Here is a 22,938-nt window from a genome sequence, read left to right as displayed (position 1 = left end):
CAGTCATTAACTCCACTCAGCCAGTCATCATCATCAGCCCCAGGTGTTTGACAATCAGGCTCACTACCTTTCTTCACCAGAAGAGGGAGTTCCTCGGGCCTAAGTAGTGAAGGGGAAAATGAACTCACAACAGCCATTGGTAGCACAGGCATGGGAGAAAAGGCGCCCATACTCGGCAAACCATCCCCGAGCACAGGCTCTGAATGCTGGCATTGCAAAACTACTGTCCCTTGAAATGCTCTCATTCAGGCTGGTGGAGACTGACACCTTCCGTAACTTCACGGCATTGGCAGTCCCACAATACAACGTGCCCAGCCGCTTTTATTTCAGCAGGCAAGCTGTCCCTGCCCTACAAAAGCATGTGGAGGGAAAAATTAATCATGCGCTACTAAACACCGTCAGTAGCAAGGTCCATCTGACCACCGATGCGTGGACCAGTAACCATGGGCAGGGACGATACCTTTCCCTCACTGCCCATTGGGTAAATGTTGTGGAGCCGGGTACAGATCTTGAGAGTGGCGCTGTACGTGTTCTGCCAAGGATTGCAGGAATCCAGTCTGTACACATTGACTCCTCCTCATACTCCAGTTCCTCTGAATCAGCGCTGCAGGAGCCGTCACGGTCTACCTCCACATGGACCCGTGAACGCTTACCTGTTACGACCGATATGAGCACAGCCGTGGCCAAACGTCAACAGGCCGTACTGAAATTAATTTCTTTGGGGAATCGAAGCCACACAGCGCAGGAGCTCTGGAATGCCATCAAGCAGGAGAGCGAAGTGTGGTTTCTGCCAGTGAATCTCCAGCCAGGCTTGGTAGTGTGTGACAATGGCCGAAATCTGATGGAAGCTCTGGGCCTAGGCAACCTCACTCACATCCCATGTCTGGCACATGTGCTCAACTTGGTCATGCAGAGTTTTTTGAGGGACTATCCGGATCTTGATGCACTGCTGCACAAGGTCCGCATAGAGTGCGCTCACTTGCGGCGTTCCAGCATGGCAAGATCGCGCATTGCACCTCTGCAGCGCCGATTCCGCCTTCCGGATCATCCCATCATATGTGACCTACCCACCAGGTGGAATTCAACGTTACATATGTTGGAGTGGTTGTGTGAGCAGCAGGCAGCAGTAATGTAGTACTAGCTGCATCAGGCGCAAACAAGTCACACTGCGCGCCGTTCACACTTCACCACCACTGAGTGGGCCTCTATGAAGGACATCTGCCACATTTTGCGTGCCTTCGATGATTCCACATGGATGGCGAGTGCAGATGGTGCACTAGTCATCATGACTGTCCCCCTTATCTGCCTGCTTGAAAAAACACTGCAAGCACTAAGGGAGGAGGTTTTGGAAGAGGTGGAGGATGAGGAGTCACAAATGCCATCTGCTTCTGGACAGTCTGCGCAACGTGGTTCAGCACAAAGGCCTAGGCAGGGGACATTTTGTGAGGAGGATGAGGAGGAGTCAATGGAGGAGGAATACATCTCTCCAGAGGAGGGAGGTACACAATGCTCTAGTAGTCAGTATGTAGAGCGAGGGTGGGGTGATGCAGAGCAGGCAGAGATGACACCTCAAGCAGGGGACAGCGTTTCTTGGCCAGTTGGGAGTCTGCAACACATGGTTGATTTAATGCTGCAGTGCCTGAGAAACGACCGCTGCATTGCCCACATTCTCAACACGACTGATTATTGGGTGTACACCCTCCTAGATCCTCGCTACCGGGACAACTTACAAAGCCTCATAACACCGTTGAACCGGGAGCGTAAAATGCGGGAGTACCAAGACACACTGGTGCATTCCATCATGTTCTCCATTCCACCCGAGAGCAGTGCTGCTAGTGCTTTACAAAGCAGCTCTGTGTGTCGAGGCAGTGGAGGAAGCTCTGCACAAAGAGGGAGCAGAAGCAGCGCCTCAGCACAAGGCAAGACCAGTATGGCCCAAATGTGGAAAAGTTTTGTATCCCCGCCACAAATGTCTACACCATCACAGACGGCTCCAGTCAGCAGGAGGCAACGTTTCCGTCAGATGGTGACAGACTACATGTCTTGCCCTCTAAGTGTACTCCCAGACGGCTCTTCCCCCTTCAAGTTTTGGGTCTCTAAGCTGGATACATGGCCAGAGCTTAGCCAGTATGCATTGGAGGTGCTGGCTTGCCCTGCTGCTAGTGTATTATCGGAACGCGTCTTTAGTGCCGCAGGTGGTGTACTAACAGACCGTCGCATGCCACTATCCTCCAATAATGTTGACCAGCTTACTTTTCTGAAAAAGAACAAGGCCTGGATCTCGCCGGAATTTGCCAGTCCTCTTCCAGATTAAATAATTGGTTGGCAACCGTATCCATTTCTCCTGTTGTGTGCATTTTTCTACCACCTGAACTGTAATCCCTGGGCTCCAAGACTGCCAGTTGCTGCTCAGAAGTGCAGTCTGCACAGAAAAATACTAGCTCCTGTGTTATTGGTGTTCAGTAACGTCAGCTGCTCCCCTGCTGTGTGTCCGGCAATGTCTCCTGCTCTGTCCACAGTCATACTACTACGGATTTCAAACTTGCTCCAATTAGGCCTCTGGCTCCACTCTTTCTCTAGTATTTACCCTGGCCTCCAACACTTCCAGTTGCTGCTCAGAAGTGCCGTCTGCACAATCAACACTTGCTCCTGTGTTACTGGGGTTCAGTAACGTCAGCTGATCCCCTGCTGTGTGTCCGGCAATTTCTCCTGCTCTCCTGCTCTACTACGGAATGTGGACAGAGCAGGAGAAATTGCCGGACACACAGCAGGGGATCAGCTGACGTTACTGAACCCCATTAACACAGGAGCAAGTGCTGACTGTGCAGACGGCACTTCTGAGCAGCAACTGGCGGTGTTGGAGGCCAGGGTCAAAACTAGAAACAGAGTGGAGCCAGAGGCCTAATTGGAGCACGTTTAAAATAAGTAGTAGTCTACAACAGATATTAAACTTGCTGAAATTAAGCCTCAGTCTACACCCTGTTTGAGCCTGGGCTCCAACACCGCCAGTTGCCGCTCAGAAGTGCTGTCTGCACAGAGAAAAACACTAGCTCCTGTGTTAATGGGGTTCAGTAATGCCAGCTGCTCCCCTGCTGTGTGTCCGGCAATATCTCCTGCTCCCTCCACATTCATACGACATCACATATTAAACTTGCTGAAATTAGGCTTCAGCCTACACCCTGATTGACCCTGGGCTCCAACACCACCAGTTGCTGTTCAGAAGTACCGTCTGCACAGAGAAAAACACTAGCTCCTGTGTTAGTGGGGTTCAGTAATGCCAGCTGCTCCCCTGCTGTGTGTCCGGCAATATCTCCTGCTCCGTCCACATTCACACAACATTACAAATTAAACTTGCTCCGTGTAGGCCTTAGCCTACACACTGATTGACCCTGGGCTCCAACACTGCCAGTTGCCACTCAGAAGTGCCGTCTGCACAGTCAACAAATGCTCAAGTGTTATTGGGGTTCAGTAATGTCAGCTGATCCCCAGCTGTGTGTCCGGCAATTTCTCCTGTTCTGTCCACACTCACACAACTACAGACTTTAAACTTGCTCCAATTAGGCCTCTGTTTCCACTCTGTAGTATTTACCCTGGGTTCCAGCACCGCCGGCTGGTTCCCGGCAGTGTCTTTGGCACGGATACTCCCTCCTGCCCAGTCTGCTTCCAGCACGCCAGCTGTTTCCGGGTAGTGTCAACATCACTTTGCCACCAATACGTTGTCCTGTCGTGTTGCGGTCGGGTTAGCCGACTCTATGGTGCCTGCAGTTTAGGTGCTTCCTATGTGGGCTGCGGGATCTGGCAATAAAGGCTGGTTCCGTAGTGCCAATAGGACAAGCACCCCCTGTTGGACTGTGGGTTTCGGTAAGTGCGGCCAGCTCGCGGCCTTGCAACTTTGTTTTTCATGGGTACCTTCTGCTGCCCCTCCGGGTTCCAGCACCATCAACTGGTTCTCGGCAGTGCCTTGGCTTAGGTGCCTCCTTCTCGGTATTCGAGCTCCAGCAACGTCTGCTGGTCCTTGGAAGTGCTTTCTAGCACAGGTACCTCCTGCTTATTAACCGGGTTCCAGTGCCATCAGCTGGTCCTCGGTAGTGCCATTGGCTCTAGTTCCTTCTGCTGCCCCTCCGGGTTCCAGCACCGTCAGCTGGTCCTCGGTAGTTCCATTGGCTCTTGTAGCTTCTGCTACCTATCCGGGTTCCAGTACCATCAGCTGGTTCTCGGCAGTGCCTTTGGCTTAGGTGCCTCCTTCTCGGTATCTGAGTTCCAGCAACGTTTGCTTGTACCATCAGCTGGTCCTCGGTGGTGCCATTGGCTCTTGTTCCTTCTGCTACCCATCTGGGTTCCAGCACCGTCAGCTGGTTCTTGGCAGTGTCTTTGGCACCAGTACTCCTTCCTGCCCAGCCTGGTTCCAGCACGCCAGCTGTTTCCGGGTAGTGTCAACGTCACTTTGCCACCAATACGTTGTCCTGTCGTGTTGCGGTCGGGTTAGCCGACTCTATAGTGCCTGGAGTTTAGGTGCTTCCTATGTGGGCTGCGGGATCTGGCAATAAAGACTGGTTCTGTAGTGCCAATAGGGCAAGCACCCCCAGTAGGACTGTGGGTTTCGGTAACTGCGGCCGGCTCGTGGCCTTGCAACTTTGCTTTTCATGGGTACCTTCTGCTACCCATCCGGGTTCCAGTGCCGTCAGCTGGTTCTCGGCAGTGCCTTTGGCTTAGGTGCCTCCTTCTTGGTATCCAAGTTCCAGCAAAGTCTGCTGGTCCTTGGAAGTGCTTTCTAGCACAGGTACCTCCTACTTAGTAACCGGGTTTCAGTGCCATCAGCTGTTCCTCGGTTGTGCCATTGGCTCTTGTTCCTTCTGCTGCCCCTCCGGGTTCCAGCACCGTCAGCTGTTCCTTGGTAGTTCCATTGGCTCTTGTAGCTTCTGCTACCCATCCGGGTTCCAGTACCATCAGCTGGTTCTCGGCTGTGCCTTTGGCTTAGGTACCTCCTTCTCGGTATCCGAGTTCCAGCAACGTCTGCTGGTCCTTGGTAGTGCTTTCTAGCACAGGTACCTCCTGCTTAGTAACCGGGTTCCAATGCCATCAGCTGGTCCTTGGTAGAGCCATTGGCTCTTGTTCCTTCTGCTACCCATCCGGGCTCCAGCACCGTCAGCTGGTTCTCGGCAGTGTCTTTGGCACGGGTACTCCCTCCTGCCCAGCCTGGTTCCAGCACGCCAGCTGTTTCCGGGTAGTGTCATCGTCACTTTGCCACCAATACGTTGTCCTGTCATGTTGCGGTCTGGTTAGCCGACTCTATGGTGCCTGCAGTTTAGGTGCTTCCTATTTGGGCTGCGGGATCTGGCAATAAAGGCTGGTTCTGTAGTGCCAATAGGACAAGCACCCCCTGTAGGACTGTGGGTTTCGGTAACTGCGGCTGGCTCGCGGCCTTGCAACTTTGTTTTTCATGGGTACCTTCTGCTGCCCATCCGGGTTCCAGTACCGTCAGCTGGTTCTCGGCAGTGCCTTTGGCTTAGGTGCCTCCTTCTCAGTATCCAAGTTCCAGCAACGTCTGCTGGTCCTTGGTAGTGTTTTCTAGCACAGGTACCTCCTACTTAGTAACCAGGTTCCAGCACCGTCAGCTGGTCCTCAGTAGTGCCATTGGCTCTTGTTCCTTCTGCTGCCCCTCCGGGTTCCAGCACCATCAGCTGGTTCTCGGCAGTGCCTTTGGCTTAGGTGCCCCTTCTCAGTATCCGAGTTCCAGCAATGTCTGCTGGTCCTTGGTAGCGCTTTCTAGCACAGGTACCTCTTGCTTAGTAACCGGGTGCCAGTACCATCAGCTGGTCCTCGGTAGTGCCATTGACTCTTGCTCCTTCTGCTACCCATCCGGGTTCCAGTACCGTCAGCTGGTTCTCGGCAGTTCCTCAGCCTTCTTGTACCTTCTGCTACATTTCCATGTTCAAGCTTTTTGAAATGGTTTTTGGTAATCACTCTGGATCTCCCTGACGACGACCCTGAAGACAACGACCCTGGAGACCACCCCGAAGAAGACAACGACCCCGAAGACGATGACCCTGAAGACGACGACCCTGAAGGCCACCCCGAAGAACAAAAAGATGACCCTGAAGAATATGACCCAGCGAACAAAGAACATGAAGACAACCACCAAGATACAGAACAACAAGAGACAGAAGACCAAGAAGCAGAAGAACAAAAAGCAGAAGAACAAAAAGCAGAAGAACAAAAAGCAGAAGAACAAAAAGCAGAAGAACATTAAGCATAAGACTAAAAATCAGAGCAAAAGATATTATCTAAATTATAAGCAGAAGAAGACTAAGCAGTGTATGGGGGTGAGTCCGTTCCTCCTCGTGGTGCCCCTGGAAAATGCCTGTTGCTGCATACCAAACTGAACGCGGACAAATCCTGCTGTAAATCTTTTGTGACAGGCAGAACGGAAGGTGTAATCTTCAAACTTTTATAGATAGCAACTACAGGAATGCCTGTCACAAATAAGAATATGATGAATAAGAAGAATAGGAAGAAGATGAAGAAGTAGAATATGAAGAAAAACAATAGTTGAATAAGAAGAATGTAAAAAAAAGAATAATAGGAAGAAGGTGTAGAAGAAGTTGATGAAAAAGATGCTGCTGCTGAGGATCATGAAGGAGAAAGTGTGGGAGAAGTAAAAAAGAAGGTGAAGACAGAGCATGGAAGTAGTGAAACATACATATCTGACAAAATATAAAAAAGGTTAACATAGTCAATATCTTTGTAACTCCGAACGTCTTAAAAAAATAATTAATTCCTGCTATTACGTTTGATTGGGCTAAACCTCTATGCCTTTAATGTCTCCTCCACCTCTCCCAATACATTCTACATTATTCTTAGTTGCTTTCCTTCATGTAGAATTAACCTACAAGGAAAGAAAGGGTTTATTTTAATTCCGATATTTCTGTCCCATTGACTTGCATTGGTTTCCAGTATCGGAATCGGCGATATCCGATTCTTTTTGGGTATCGGTCCGATCCAATCCGATCTGATATTTCACGATATCGGATGATATCGCTCAACACTACTCATTATGCTTGATGATGGTCCTGCGATCAAAGAAAAGTGTCTGTGGGTGGAAAGGGAAAATTTGGAAAATTCAGCACTACCCGTTGGATAGAGCATTGTAGGTGTCCATAACACTTAACCTAGAAGCTACTACTTACAACTTTATATTTTATAAAGTGTCTGAGTACATAATTTAAATAAGTAGATTTAGCCAGTATAGCCCCATGAAAGAAAGAAAACAACTATCCCATACCAGTGATACACTGAATATGCCTTTATTAAAAGTTATCCTTAGTACCCCATTAAAATGACAAACAAAATGTTCCCATGTTGTGACAACCACACAAGCACATAACAGTAGCAGTGTCTTGACTCAGGTGACCTAGGACCACGGGCTCCTTCCCAGTCCCTAACACTAAGGATGCCTTAGCCCCCCCTTTTCCACAGATTACTTCTCATGGTGAAGATGCCAGGGCCATGTACCTTGCCTTAGCTCCTGAATCAGCCCTCAGTTTGTACCCTTCCCCCCACTCAGGGAAGAGGGGAGTAGTAGTGTAGCGCAATACACCAACCAGACTAACAAGGTAATACGAACAGGGGTAACAAAAAATATCAAACACCGGGGAGTGGAGGATGGGGTTAAATAAAAGTAGGAGAAGAAAGGGAATTTCCACACACTCAAAACCTGACAACAGACAACCTTCAGTCATGAAGCATAAGCTTTCTTTGACAATGAGTGCTAGCCAGGACCAATATTATATAGGAGTTGCTAACAGTGCACAGCTAAGAGCCTTAACATTCCAGGAGCTATCAACAGAGATTAACCCCTGCATTGCCAAAAAATGTTTAACACTGTTTAATATGAGGGTGAAGAGCTTTTAATCAGTGCAGGAGTAGGAGAAATCAGACGCTGCAGTCTTCTGGCTCCTCTCTGTAGTGGTAAAACCATGACAAGGAGATTGTCAATCACATCTTCCATGACAATGAAAAATGTATCCACTTGCAACAGTAAAAGACACAAATGACAACTTCCTGCTCTCTGGCAGGAAGTAATCTATGAGCAGCCAATCAGCTGTTGCTCCTTGTTCACTTCCTATTCTTGAACAGGAATTTTATAAATGAATGAATAATAAATATTCAGAATGTTCTATGTCTGTTTTCTCTTGAATAATAGGAGACAACTCACAAAAGTAGGCAAGAGTGAAGGAGGTGCAAAAAGTCGCACACCAGTCTCTGAAAACTTTGACTGAAAAAGTATGGAAAGTGTGTTCATGTTCCAAGACCAATTTAAAGAATAGTCGGTAGGGAAACCAAAGAGCCCTGAAAAATTAAGTGGAGCTGGAAGAAACTGTGCAGCAGGACAGATGTGGGCCAGGGAGATGAACTGAACTGTGCAGCCGGACAGATGTGGGCCAGGGAGAAGAACTGAACTGTGCAGCGGGACAGATGTGGGCCAGGGAGAGGAACTGTGCAGCAGGACAGATGTGGGCCAGGGAGAGGAACTGTGCAGTGGGACAGATGTGGGCCAGGTAGAACAACTGCAGCGGGACAGATGTGGGCCAGGGAGAGGAACTGAACTGTGCAGCAGGACAGATGTGGGCCAGGGAGAAGAACTGTGCAGCGGGACAGATGTGAGCCAGGGAGAGGAACTGTGCAGCGGGACAGATGTGAGCCAGGGAGAGGAACTGTGCAGCAGGACAGATGTGGGCCAGGGAGAGGAACTGTGCAGCAGGACAGATGTGGGCCAGGGAGAAGAACTGTGCAGCGGGACAGATGTGGGCCAGGGAGAGGAACTGAACTGTGCAGCGGGACAGATATGGGCCAGGGAGAAGAACTATGCAGCAGGACAGATGTGGGCCAGGGAGAGGAACTGTGCAGTGGGACAGATGTGGGCCAGGGAGAGGAACTGTGCAGTGGGACAGATGTGGGCCAGGGAGAGGAACTGTGCAGCGGGGCAGATGTGAGCCAGGGAGAGGAACTGTGCAGCGGGGCAGATGTGGGCCAGGGAGAGGAACTGTGCAGTGGGACAGATGTGAGCCAGGGAGAGGAACTGTGCAGCAGGACAGATGTGGGCCAGGGAGAGAAACTGTGCAGCGGGACAGATGTGGGCCATGGAGAGGAACTGAACTGTGCAGCAGGACAGATGTGGGCCAGGGAGAAGAACTGTGCAGCAGGACAGATGTGGGCCAGGGAGAAGAACTGTGCAGCAGGACAGATGTGGGGCCAGGGAGAGGAACTGTGCAGCAGGACAGATGTGGGCCAGGGAGAGGAACTGTGCAGTGGGACAGATGTGGGCCAGGCAGAGGAACTGTGCAGCGGGACAGATGTGAGCCAGGGAGAGGAACTGTGCAGCGGGACAGATGTGGTCCAGGGAGAGGAACTGTGCAGCGGGACAGATGTGGGCCAGGGAGAGGAACTGTGCAGTGGGATAGATGTGAGCCAGGGAGAGGAACTGTGCAGCAGGACAGATGTGGGCCAGGGAGAGGAACTGTGCAGCAGGACAGATGTGGGCCAGGGAGAGGAACTGTGCAGCAGGACAGATGTGGGCCAGGGAGAGGAACTGTGCAGTGGGACAGATGTGGGCCAGGGAGAGGAACTGTGCAGCAGGACAGATGTGGGCCAGGTAGAGGAACTGTGCAGCGGGACAGATGTGGGCCAGGGAGAGGAACTGTGCAGTGGGACAGATGTGAGCAAGGAGAGGAACTGTGCAGCAGGACAGATGTGGGACAGATATGGGCCAGGGAGAGGAACTGTGCAGCAGGACAGATGTGGGACAGATATGGGCCAGGGAGAGGAACTGTGCAGCGGGACAGATGTGATCCAGGGAGAGAAACTGTGCAGCGGGACAGATGAGGTCCACAGGGAGGTTATATAGGGCCCGCTAAATAGATCCCGCCAACTCCACTTAAAGAAATTTGGCTCCTCCACAGACTAATCTTTAAAATTATACTAGAATGGTTAATAAATAAAAAAATTAACCCTACATTTATTATGCTCTTCTGTCTGAAATTTAAAAATGCTTATTAGGCTCTAAAATCGTTTCTCATTGAATAAGTGAATAAATTCAAGCAGATCAAACTTCAAGGCTGAATTCAAGCAAAACTTCAGAAATTGAATTTTTTAAATACTCGCTTATGTCTATAAATTAATAAAATAATAACTAAATTTTGGCCTCTTATTAGAACATTGAGTCAAATAGACAATGGATAATAGATAGATAATAGATAGACATAGATAATAGATAGATAGATAGATGGACATATAGATAATAAAAAGATAGATAAGAAATAGATTGCTTTATGCTCTTCAGATCTAGCAAATATGTGAACACTGAGCTCTGTAAAACCACACCCACACCACTGTTTGATTTTCTGCCTGTGCACAGTGTACACATAAATTGCAATCAATGCTAGTGTCAGGGTTTTACTGGGATAAGTATTCTCGACTACCTGGCAGTAGGTTTACTAGTCCTCAAGTGATAATTTCATGCTCTTAAAACAGCTATTTTACCAAAACTACAGTAAGCAGCCAACTAGGTGACACATCACTGGAATCGGAGTCTCTGCACCTACATTTTGCTGCTCACAGATTACATAGCAAAAACCTGCTGAGCTGATTGATTGCCCTTAAATGTTAGGTTACTATTTTCTGCACCAAGATATCTTACCGCATCATGGAATAGCAAACACATTGTGTGCTAGATTAAGAAGTGCTATATCTGTACTTATTTATCTATTTTATTTTTCTTATTATTTTTCTTTACCCTGAACTGGACACCCAACGCATCAGTTTGGCATGGAATTTTCCTTTAATTTTCACCCACTATTTACTGTTTTTTCACCTTGGTGCCATTCTATTCCGTAGAGATCGATTATTACCGATCTCTCTTTTTGCCTATATTTTGTAAACGTCACTCGACAATGAGTTCATCTTGTAGATTTCTCATTTTGTATATCGTTTTCTGTTCTTCTACACATTAAAAGGATTGCATTTGCTTTCTCCTTTAAACACAGATAATGTTTCTAAATTAATGAACATCTCCGTGGCAGACGTACAGATTTCCGGGCTTCGAGAACGAGTTTTGCTGCCAATTTCTACGGAACTTTTGCCAAGGAGCACAAAAACTAGAATACAAGTCTGGAGCGCCTGTAAATATTATTACAGCCCTCCATGCAATCATTTTGACATTACGGCATCCTCGGCCATTCTCTGTGACAATGGGAGAATCAAAATGTTTATCTAAGTGTTGAACTTGAAGACTGACATGAAGAAGATCAAGTCCGGTCTCTCCAAAGATAATGAGACTATTCACTAATGATCGTTATTAGAACACAGACGGAATCTTACTTACAGTGTAAACAACTCATTTACATGTTTTCTCAGACATGACCCAAATGCCTGCCATGGGAAGGGTTTTGTGAAGATAGTAACCAACCATGACCAAGGATTATATATTTTTAATCTTTGCCGGCTAGATGCTTTTTGTGAATTTTTTAAGATTTTTTTTTCAATCGGGAACATAGTGCTCTAACTTGTCTAATTTTTATTGAAATAAATTATTCAAATTTTTACAGGTACCACGCACCACGTCGTATGCAGTACTTGTTCCAGGAACTTTCTCATCTATTTGTAGTCTCCAGACTTTTGAAGCTTGTCTTCCGGCTCCAGGACCTCTGCTACTTGTCTAATTTTATTCAAATTTGTTGTTAGGACCAATTTGGGGTGCGGGTCCCTCATGGATTCCTTCCTGATCGGTGTAAGGGCATGGAAGAGAAGGCCATCAGGTGCAAACCCCAGGCTCTCCTCTTCCTGCATGGGATCCAACTTAGGGTGGTTTCACATTAGCTTTTAAGGCCGCAGCATCGGCCTGCGCATGGCCACCGCTAAGCCCCGCCCCCTGCCGCACCTCAGCCGGTAGCTCCACCTACGGGCGCATGACGCTGCATGCGTCCTGCATCCCCTACCTTTAGCACTGGGGAGGCAGGCCGTGCGCAGGTATGCATTTGGCGGCGCATGCGTCCTTTTGATGGGTGCACCAACCAGCGCCAAACGCAACCTGTTGCAATTTGGTGCGTCGGTGCACCGTCAAAAGGACGCATGCGCCGCCAAATAGGGGACTCAGGATGCATGCAGCATCATGCGCCCGTAGGCGGGGCTACCGACGGAGGTGCGGCAGGGGGCGGGGCTTAGCGGCTGCCCTGCGCAAGCCGACGCTGTGGCCTTAAACGCTATTGTGAAACTACCCTTAAATTGGCTCCTAGTTCTACTGGTGTGGCAACCCAAGTGGATACCAGGAGCAAGACTGGGTTTCCCAAAGCTTCAGCTATGAGAGGCCACTGTCCCCTGATTGTCACTGTGGCCTTCAGAAGGTCAGGGAATGGTTTATTGGGGGCTTTTCTCCTTTTGGCGTGGGCTGCAATAGAGTGCACATCCTGGTTCGCTAAACTATCCTGTGCTCCATGTCAAACTTTGCAAGCAACCCGGCAGGTGATAATCTACATAGGCCTACCAAGCTACATACCTTTGTCTTGGTATTAAGACTCTTAGTTTGTGCACCATGATGTATGCAGCACTTGCTCCAAGAACTTTACAATCTATCTGCAGTTTCCAGGACCTTTGAAACCTGTTTGCAGGCTCCAGGCTCTGCTACCTGTCTACAGATCCACCTCACCTGGTGAGCCTAACAATTCAATGCTAAATTAAGCATATAATCTCCCCTTAAAGGGGTATTTCCATCTCAAAGATCCTATCCCAATTTGTAGTAGGTGTTATAATAATAATATTAGCAAATACCTTCAATTAGTTCTGTAGTACAGTTTTTATGAATCTCTATGTTTCTTTACTCATGCGCATGCATTGCAGGACCTTAGATATCCATGTTGTTTTCATCCACTGATATGGTAACAGTTAGCTAATTGCTAATGGTCATAACTAGAGTTGAGCGAAATGGGTCGAAAAAAATTCAAAAGTCGCCGACTTTTGGCAAAGTCGGGTTTCATGAAACGAAACCCGACCCTAGGATGAGGTCGGCCACGAGGTCGGCGACTTACGCGCCAAAGTCGCGTTTCAAAAGTTTGTTTTGCGCTCTTTTTCAGCCAATCAGGATCCACGGACACTGTGGGCAACGTGATGACATAGGCACGGGTCACCACCATCTTTCAGAAGGGCATGCAAGTGATTGGCTTGCTTTGGTTGGCGTCACAGGGGGTATAAAAGGGCGTGCACGCCGACCGCCATCTTACTTCTGCCGATCTTAGTATAGGGAGAGGTTGCTGCTGATTCTGTAGGGAGAGCGTTAGGCAGGGAAGAAGACAAAAAAACTGCTTCTGCTGCTAGCGATTTGGCCTGCACAACACACCAGTCACTGTGTGTGCAGTGCAAGGGGAGGCTATATAGTGGTGTATCAGTGGTGTTGGTTGTTGGGCTGCCTTCTAAGGCTTCCTGACATTCCTGCATTGCTGTTTACCCACTGCTCCGCAAACTGCTTTTTTAAAAGCAATCCAATCTCCCTTATCCTCTAGTCACTTTTGTCACAGCTGTGCCATCGAGCCTGTCACATAGCGCTCAGATATTCATTGGGCCTCACACAATCCAAAAGTGTCCAGTGTCCAAAAGTGTGTGCAGAGATTCAAAATCTCCCTTATCCTCTAGTCACTTTGGTCACAGCTGTGCCATCGAGCCTGTCACATAGCGCTCAGATATCAGTGGGCCTCACACAATCCAAAAGTGTCCAGTGTCCAAAAGTGTGTGCAGAGATTCAAAATCTCCCTTATCCTCTAGTCACTTTTGTCACAGCTGTGCCATCGAGCCTGTCACATAGCGCTCAGATATTCATTGGGCCTCACACAATCCAAAAGTGTCCAGTGTCCAAAAGTGTGTGCAGAGATTCAAAATCTCCCTTATCCTCTAGTCATTTTGGTCACAGCTGTGCCATCGAGCCTGTCACATAGCGCTCAGATATCAGTGGGCCTCACACAATCCAAAAGTGTCCAGTGTCCAAAAGTGTGTGCAGAGATTCAAAATCTCCCTTATCCTCTAGTCACTTTGGTCACAGCTGTGCCATCGAGCCTGTCACATAGCGCTCAGATATCAGTGGGCCTCACACAATCCAAAAGTGTCCATCCAGTGTCCAAAAGTGTGTGCAGAGATTCAAAATCTCCCTTATCCTCTAGTCATTTTGGTCACAGCTGTGCCATCGAGCCTGTCACATAGCGCTCAGATATCAGTGGGCCTCACACAATCCAAAAGTGTCCAGTGTCCAAAAGTGTGTGCAGAGATTCAAAATCTCCCTTATCCTCTAGTCACTTTGGTCACAGCTGTGCCATCGAGCCTGTCACATAGCGCTCAGATATCAGTGGGCCTCACACAATCCAAAAGTGTCCAGTGTCCAAAAGTGTGTGCAGAGATTCAAAATCTCCCTTATCCTCTAGTCACTTTGGTCACAGCTGTGCCATCGAGCCTGTCACATAGCGCTCAGATATCAGTGGGCCTCACACAATCCAAAAGTGTCCAGTGTCCAAAAGTGTGTGCAGAGATTCAAAATCTCCCTTATCCTCTAGTTACTTTGGTCACAGCTGTGCCATCGAGCCTGTCACATAGCGCTCAGATATCAGTGGGCCTCACACAATCCAAAAGTGTCCAGTGTCCACAAGTGTCTGCAGAAATTCAAAATCTCCCCTGTCCTATAGACACCTTGTACCTTGTTTTACATTACTATATAGTTTGTTGGATTTTGTCTACATTTCTACCAAAAATGAGGAAGGCTGGTGGAAGAGGCCGTGGAATTGGGCGGGGGTTGGCAGCTGGTAATGATGGTGTTGGTGGTGGATCTGATGGTAGTGGCAAGAGCAAAATAGGACCGAATGCAGGAGGTGCTGACCCTGCGTCATCGTCTGGCTACATAAGGCCTCGAACGCTTAGTTTTCTAGGAGTTGGCAAACCGCTTTTAAAGCCAGAGCATCAGGAAAAAGTTTTGTCTTACATTGCTGACTCAGCCTCCAGCTCTATCGCCTCCTCTTCTTCAGTTGTAAAAAGTAAAAGCACTGAGTCGTCATTGGAGGCTCATGTTCATGAACCACACCTTTCCTTGTGTCCTTCACCCCAACCAAGATTGAAGGATGACGCAGGCCATACTACTGATTACTCCATGGAGCTGTTTTCACATACCATGCCTGGATTATCAAGTCAAATGGTGAATTACCCAGGCCAAGATGAATCTGACATGGAGTGCACTGATGCACAGCCGCTGATGGATGATTCTGCTGGTACATTCACTCAGAGCACTACATTGTCCTCGCAGTGTACAGAGCCAGATTCTGACCCTGATGAGACTCAGGTGCCCCTTCCCGCACACTATACCACCATACACGGTGACACAGAGGAAGGTGCACATGACATAGAAGAGGAGGTGATGGATGACCCAGTTGTTGACCCAGATTGGCATCCATTGGGGGAAGAGGGTGCTGCTTCCAATAGCTCAGATGAGGAGCATCCACAGCAGACATCGACATTGCAACAGCTGTTATCTGGCAGGCCCGGAGCACTCCAAAGACAGGTTCCAAACATCAAAAGAGTTGCTGGACAGCTTGTCCAGAGGGTCAAAAGATCACAGCGTGCTAGGCCTCAAAATGTCTGCCAAACTAGGAAGAGTGCAGTGTGGCACTTTTTTGACCAAAATCCACATGATCAGGCCAAGGTTATCTGTAAGAAGTGCGCAAAGACCTTTAGCCGAGGGAAAAATCTGAAAAATTTGAATACCAGTTGCATGCTTAGACATTTAACCAGCATGCACTTGCAAGCGTGGACACAACACCAAACCTCAAGTGCCACATGTGCAACTGATCACAGCGAAGGTAGTCAGCAACGCTACATTGTTTCCCCCACTGTAAGCCCACCGGTTAGCACAGCAGCAAATGTTGAGGTGTCGTTGCAAGACCACAGCAGTCAGGGAATCCCACTGTTATATCAACGAAAGACTGATTCTAGGCCATCAGAAAGAACACCAACTCCATCACCATCATCAACCCTCTCTCAGTCCGCCCTGTCCACCGCTACTTCCACCATATGCAGCTCTCAAGTCCAGCTCACTGTGACGTCTGCCTGCGGTCTGGGCTGCAGCCAGACAGCACCCCGAGAAACACTGAGACCCTTTACCCCTATACAGGGATCTGGATTTATAGCAGAGCCCAGGAGGCACTGTCTGAATAGGAGCAATGACCAGAGCAGGACGGTCGCCAGAAAGGTGTTCCAATACAGGACACAGAGGCAATGATATCCGAGACTAAACCAGTCAGGCAGAAATGGTATAAAAACAGTAGACAGTAGCAGAGTCAGATTCCAGGCCGAAGCCAGAGTCATAAACCAGGAGGGCAGCAGAGGTACAGAATCGTTAGGCAAAAGCAGAGTCAGAATCCAGGCCAAAGTAAGAGTCATAAACCAGGAGAGCAGCAGAGGTACATAATCGTTAGGCAGAAGCAGAGTCAGAATCCAGGCAAAAGTCAGAGTCAGTAAAACAGCAATTCACACAGTAACACGCAGGGGAACCAAGAATATATCCGGCGGCCTGCAAGAGCAGTCCCAAGGTATTTGAGGGATCAGGTCATCCCTTACAGGCCCGTGGCCTGATGATGTCATCCGGACCGCCCCCAGGACCAGGCTGGATGGTAATGCACCAGCCCCTTCATGACTGATCGAGGAGCAAAGCTTGCGTCCAGCGGACGCCTGCGCAGGAGCCTCATGACTATCGCCGCCATCACTCGGGGTTGAGGCACAACGCCTCCCAGAGACCAAGGCCGAGACTGCAGGCCACGGGTCAGCCGGTGATAGGACAGTCCGGGGCCTCCTAGTGGTCGAGGCTGGGACAGCAGGCCCTGAGTCTGACGGTGATGTGATAGTCCGGCGCCTCCTACTGGCCGAGGCTGGGACAGCAGGCCCTGAGTCTGATGGTGATGTGATAGTCCGGTGCCTCCTACTGGCCGAGGCTGGGACAGCAGGCCCTGAGTCTGGCGGTGCCGTGACAGTACCCCCCCTCTAAGAGGGGCCTCCGGACCCTCAAAACCCGGTCTGTCAGGGTGGAGGAGGTGAAACCTCCTAATCAACCGCTTTGCACGAATGTCACTAGCGGGGACCCAGGACCTCTCCTCTGGGCCGTAGCCCTTCCAATGCACCAAATATTGTACCGAGTTTCTCACTAGACGGGAATCAAATATGCCCTGGACTTCGTACTCCAAGGCGCCTTTGACCAAAACTGGAGGAGGAGGGGACCGGACGGGACGAATTGGGGAGCGGTATACCTTGAGGAGGGACTTATGAAAAACGTTAGGAATTTTAAAAGACTGTGGGAGCTTTAACCGAAACGCTACCGGGTTAATTACCTCTAATATTTCATATTGGCCGATGAACCTGGGACCCAGTTTGGCCGACGGTACCTTAAGTTTGATGTTTCTTGTAGAGAGCCAAACCTTGTCTCCAACTCCCAGGTGCGGCCCCTGGGATCGTCGTCTATTAGCTGCCGAAGTCTGTCTAATTTGAGCCCCTTTTAAATTAGAGTTTACTTCGGACCAAATAGTCTTTAGACGATGTATATTTTGCTCAACCCCTGGGATTTCCGACATCTTGGCCGAAAATGATCCAAAGCGCGGATGTAGTCCAAGGTTACAGAAGAAGGGGGTGGTTTTGATGGAGTCTTGGTATCTATTATTGAGAGCGAACTCTGCCAATGGCAAATGTTCCACCCAATCTGTCTGATGTGCTGAGACATAGCAGCGGAGATATTTCTCCAGCGTTTGGTTGGCACGCTCAGTTTGACCATTCGTCTCTGGATGGTATGCCGAGGAAAAGGACAACTCAACACCAATACATCTACAGAACGCCCTCCAGAACTTCGAGACGAACTGGGTACCCCTGTCGGATACGATATTTGCCGGAACGCCGTGCAAACGTACAACGTGAAGAACAAACAACTTACTTAAGGTTTCAGAGTTGGGTAAGCCGGACAGGGGAACAAAGTGAGACTGTTTACTGAACCTGTCCACCACCACCCAAATACAAGTTTTCCCCTCGGAGGGTGGCAGGTCTGTAATGAAGTCCATGGAGATGTGGGTCCATGGACTTTCAGGGGTGGGCAAGGGCTGAAGCCAGCCGGCAGGACGGTTATGGGGGGACTTGGCGCGGGCACAGACTTCACACGCTGAGACGTACTCCTTACAGTCCTTGGCCACCGTTGGCCACCAAAAGTTCCTGGTTACCAGCCTAGTGGTATTATTGAGACCAGGGTGGCCTGCCAGGATGGAGTCGTGAGATTCTTTTAACACTCGTAAGCGAAAGGTAGCTGGAACGAATAATTTTTTGGGGGGCGTAGTGTCAGGAGCTTGTTCTGATGACCTACGGATCTCCTCCAGAAGGTCCAGAGATACTGCCGACACGACAATGCCATTAGCCAATATGGGGGCTGGTTCATAGTCCTCGGTGTGTGTGTGACAAAAGCTGCGGGAGAGGGCATCTGCCCTCACATTTTTGGTTCCGGGGCGAAAGGTGATTAAAAAAATCGAACCTGGAGAAAAACAAGGCCCACCTGGCCTGCCTAGGGTTTAGTCTTTTAGCCGACTCTAGGTAGGTTAGGTTCTTGTGATCGGTAATAACAGTAACTTTGTGTTTGGCGCCTTCGAGGAAGTGGCGCCATTCCTCGAAGGCCCACTTGATGGCCAATAATTCTCGGTTGCCAATGTCATAGTTTCTCTCCGTGGCAGAGAATTTGCGGGAGAAAAAGGCACATGGGCGAAGCTGAGTGAGGGCTGCAGTGCCTTGTGAGAGCACTGCTCCCACTCCGACTTCGGAGGCATCTACTTCCACAATAAACGGGTGGTCCAAGTTTGGTTGAATCAACACCGGGTTGGCCACGAAGCACTCTTTTAGTGTAGAAAAAGCCCTGGTTGCCTCAGGATTCCAATTAGTCACGTCCGCCCCTTTCCGGGTAAGGTCCGTGAGTGGCTTGGCAATCTCTGAGAATCCCCGGATGAACTTGCGATAATAATTCGCAAATCCCAAAAATCGCTGGAGTGCTTTCAGCGATTTGGGTTGTACCCAATCCTTAATGGGTTGAATCTTGGCGGGATCCATGCGGAACCCCTTGCCTGAGACCATGTATCCTAAGAACTGCACCTCTTCGGCAAAAAAAACACATTTCTCAAATTTCGCGAACAAAGAGTTTTCGCGCAGTCTCTGCAGTACTGAACGGACGTGTTGAGCATGCGTCACAGGGTCAGCAGAATAAATCAAAATGTCGTCCAGATATACGACGACATACACCCCACAAATATCTCTGAAAATATCATTGTCGAAGTGCTGAAATACTGCAGGAGCGTTACTGAGTCCGAAGGGCATTACTAGGTACTCAAAATGGCCAAGGGGTGTATTAAAGGCCATTTTCCATTCGTCCCCATCTCTTATGCGGACCAGGTTATATGCCCCCCGGAGGTCAAGCTTAGTAAACCAGCGAGCTCCCAGTAACTGATTAAACAGATCAGGAATGAGTGGCAGCGGGTATTGATTTTTTACGGTTATGGCGTTCAGCTCACGGTAGTCAATGCATGGTCTAAGTCCACCATCTTTTTTCTCTACAAAGAAAAACCCAGCTCCTACAGGTGAGGTGGAAGGTCTAATGAAGCCTTTTCGAAGGCTGTCTGCTACGTATTCCTTCATGGCTACACGCTCAGGACCAGAGAGGTTGAATATTCTCCCCTTAGGGAGACGGGCACCAGGGACCAATTCAATAGGAGAATCGTATTCTCTGTGAGGAGGTAGTTTCTCCGACTCCACTATAGAGAAAACATCTTCATAATCCCTAAACGCATAGGGAATAGAAGGTGTTTTAATTTTAATCTGGTTTACTGAAAAAGACATACAGTTACTCTGACACCGTGGACTCCAGCGCACAACGTCACCTTTGCGCCAGTCAATAACCGGATTATGTTGGTGTAACCATGGCATGCCTAACACAACTGGATCTGATAAATTGTATATAGCAAAAAATGACATTTGCTGGTTATGTAATGTCCCCACTGACATAGAAATTTCGGCAGTAACGAATTCCACGCCTCCTTGGAATATAGATGTACCATTAATCGCAGTAGTCTGAATAGGCGCTTTAAGCCTTGACAGAGGTACACCAAGGCTCTTAGCAAATGAAAAGTCCATAAGGTTGCCGGCAGCACCACAATCCACATAAGCCTTCACACACAGACGTTTCTTAGCAAAAGAAAGGGAAACTGGTAACAACAGTTTGGCCGCATTTGCGGGCAATACCTGACCCCCAGAGCTGTCCAGGGGGCGATGATCCAGGAATGTGGATTTCCAACAGCCAGCATTTTCCTTGAAGCTTCCAGGCTGCAGCATGCTTGAGCCTGAGAGCGACCTTCCAGGCTGTGCAATGTAACAGGTGTTTGGGCCAAGAATCAGCTCAGTCAGGAGGAAGGAAAAAAAAAGTGAGGAAAAACTGCTTTTATATGTGTTAAGTATAGACACAAAAAGCCGTTTTATTTTTGTGGCCGGATATAATGTGACGTCTGCCTGCGGTCTGGGCTGCAGCCAGACAGCACCCCGAGAAACACTGAGACCCTTTACCCCTATACAGGGATCTGGATTTATAGCAGAGCCCAGGAGGCACTGTCTGAATAGGAGCAATGACCAGAGCAGGATGGTCGCCAGAAAGGTGTTCCAATACAGGACACAGAGGCAATGATATCCGAGAATAAACCAGTCAGGCAGAAATGGTATAAAAACAGTAGACAGTAGCAGAGTCAGATTCCAGGCCGAAGCCAGAGTCATAAACCAGGAGGGCAGCAGAGGTACAGAATCGTTAGGCAAAAGCAGAGTCAGAATCCAGGCCAAAGTAAGAGTCATAAACCAGGAGAGCAGCAGAGGTACATAATCGTTAGGCAGAAGCAGAGTCAGAATCCAGGCCAAAGTAAGAGTCATAAACCAGGAGAGCAGCAGAGGTACAGAATCGTTAGGCAGAAGCAGAGTCAGAATCCAGGCCGAAGTCAGTGTCATAAACCAGGAGAGTCGCAGAGGTACAGAATCGTTAGGCAGAAGCAGAGTCAGAAGTCCAGGCAAAAGTCAGAGTCAGTAAAACAGCAATTCACACAGTAACACGCAGGGGAACCAAGAATATATCCGGCGGCCTGCAAGAGCAGTCCCAAGGTATTTGAGGGATCAGGTCATCCCTTACAGGCCCGTGGCCTGATGATGTCATCCGGACCGCCCCCAGGACCAGGCTGGATGGTAATGCACCAGCCCCTTCATGACTGATCGAGGAGCGAAGCCTGCGTCCAGCGGACGCCTGCGCAGGAGCCTCATGACTATCGCCGCCATCACTCGGGGTTGAGGCAAAACACCTCCCAGAGACCAAGGCCGAGACTGCAGGCCACGGGTCAGCCGGTGATAGGACAGTCCGGGGCCTCCTAGTGGTTGAGGCTGGGACAGCAGGCCCTGAGTCTGACGGTGATGTGATAGTCCGGCGCCTCCTACTGGCCGAGGCTGGGACAGCAGGCCCTGAGTCTGATGGTGATGTGATAGTCCGGTGCCTCCTACTGGCCGAGGCCAGGACAGCAGGCCCTGAGTCTGGCGGTGCCGTGACACTCACCCTCCCAGACACTATGAGTAGGTCAAGAAAGTACTCAGTCTCTCATCCGCGTACACTGGGTTTGAACGCCCACATTGCCAAACTAATCTCGTTTGAGATGATGCCCTTTCGGTTGGTGGAAAGCACAGCTTTCCGCCAACTCATGGCCTATGCAGTACCACGCTATGACCTACCCAGTCGCCACTTCTTCTCTCGCAAAGCCATCCCAGCCCTCCACCATCATGTGAAAGACCGCATTGTCCATGCACTCAAGCAGTCAGTGAGCGGAAAGGTGCACCTCACAACTGATGCATGGTCCAGTCGGCATGGCCAGGGCCGTTACGTGTCCATCACTGTGCACTGGGTTAATGTGGTGGATGCAGGGTCCACAGGGGACAGCGGTGGTGGGACAGTGCTGCCTAGCCCACGGTCTAGGAAACAGTTGGCTGTAGGCGTTCCACCCTCCTCCTCCTCCTCCAGAAGCGAAAGCTCTTCCACAGAGCGCAGTCGTACGAGCACTCCATCTGCAGCTGCCACTGTTGCACACGATGTGTCCCCCTATCGAGCAGCTAGTGGAAAGCGTCAGCAGGCTGTGTTGCAGATGATGTGTTTGGGCAACAGACACACCGCCGAGGTGCTGGCCGAGTACTTGAAGCGACAAACTGAGTCATGGCTGGGCAGTGTACATCTTGAGGCAGGCAAGGTAGTTAGTGATAACGGCCGTAATTTTGTGGCAGCCATAGCCCTTTCAAAACTCAGCCACATACCTTGCTTGGCTCACACCTTGAACCTGGTGGTGCAGTGCTTCCTCAAAAATTATCCGGAGTTAACAGCCCTGCTCCAGAAGGTTCGAAGACTGTGCGCGCACATCCGCCGGTCGCCTGTACACTCCGTTCGTATGCAGAAGCTGCAGCGATTGCTCCACCTTCCCAACCACCGCCTCATTATCGACATTGCAACAAGGTGGAACTCCACCCTGCACATGGTGGAGCGGCTGTGCGAGCAGAGGCAGGCCATAATGCATTTGTGGGAGGATACACGGCCAGGCACTTTGAGAGCAGACATGGAGTTGACAGGTGTGCAGTGGTCGAAGCTGAAAGACCTTTGTAAAGTCCTTCAGTGTTTTGAGGAATGCACACGGCTGGTAAGCGCAGACGACGCCATCCTAAGCATGAGCATCCCACTTATGCGTCTGCTCATGCAAACTTTGACGCACCTTAAGGAGCAGGCGTCTGCAGCCAATGTTGATGAGGAGGAAGAGGAGGAGGGAATCCTTGATGACATTCAGC

Source organism: Dendrobates tinctorius, unplaced genomic scaffold (genome assembly GCF_039654945.1).
Source record: "Dendrobates tinctorius isolate UK_male_01 unplaced genomic scaffold, ASM3965494v1 ptg000009l, whole genome shotgun sequence".
Classification (NCBI taxonomy): Eukaryota; Metazoa; Chordata; class Amphibia; order Anura; family Dendrobatidae; genus Dendrobates; species Dendrobates tinctorius.
Note: the sequence above shows the minus strand (reverse complement) of the source record.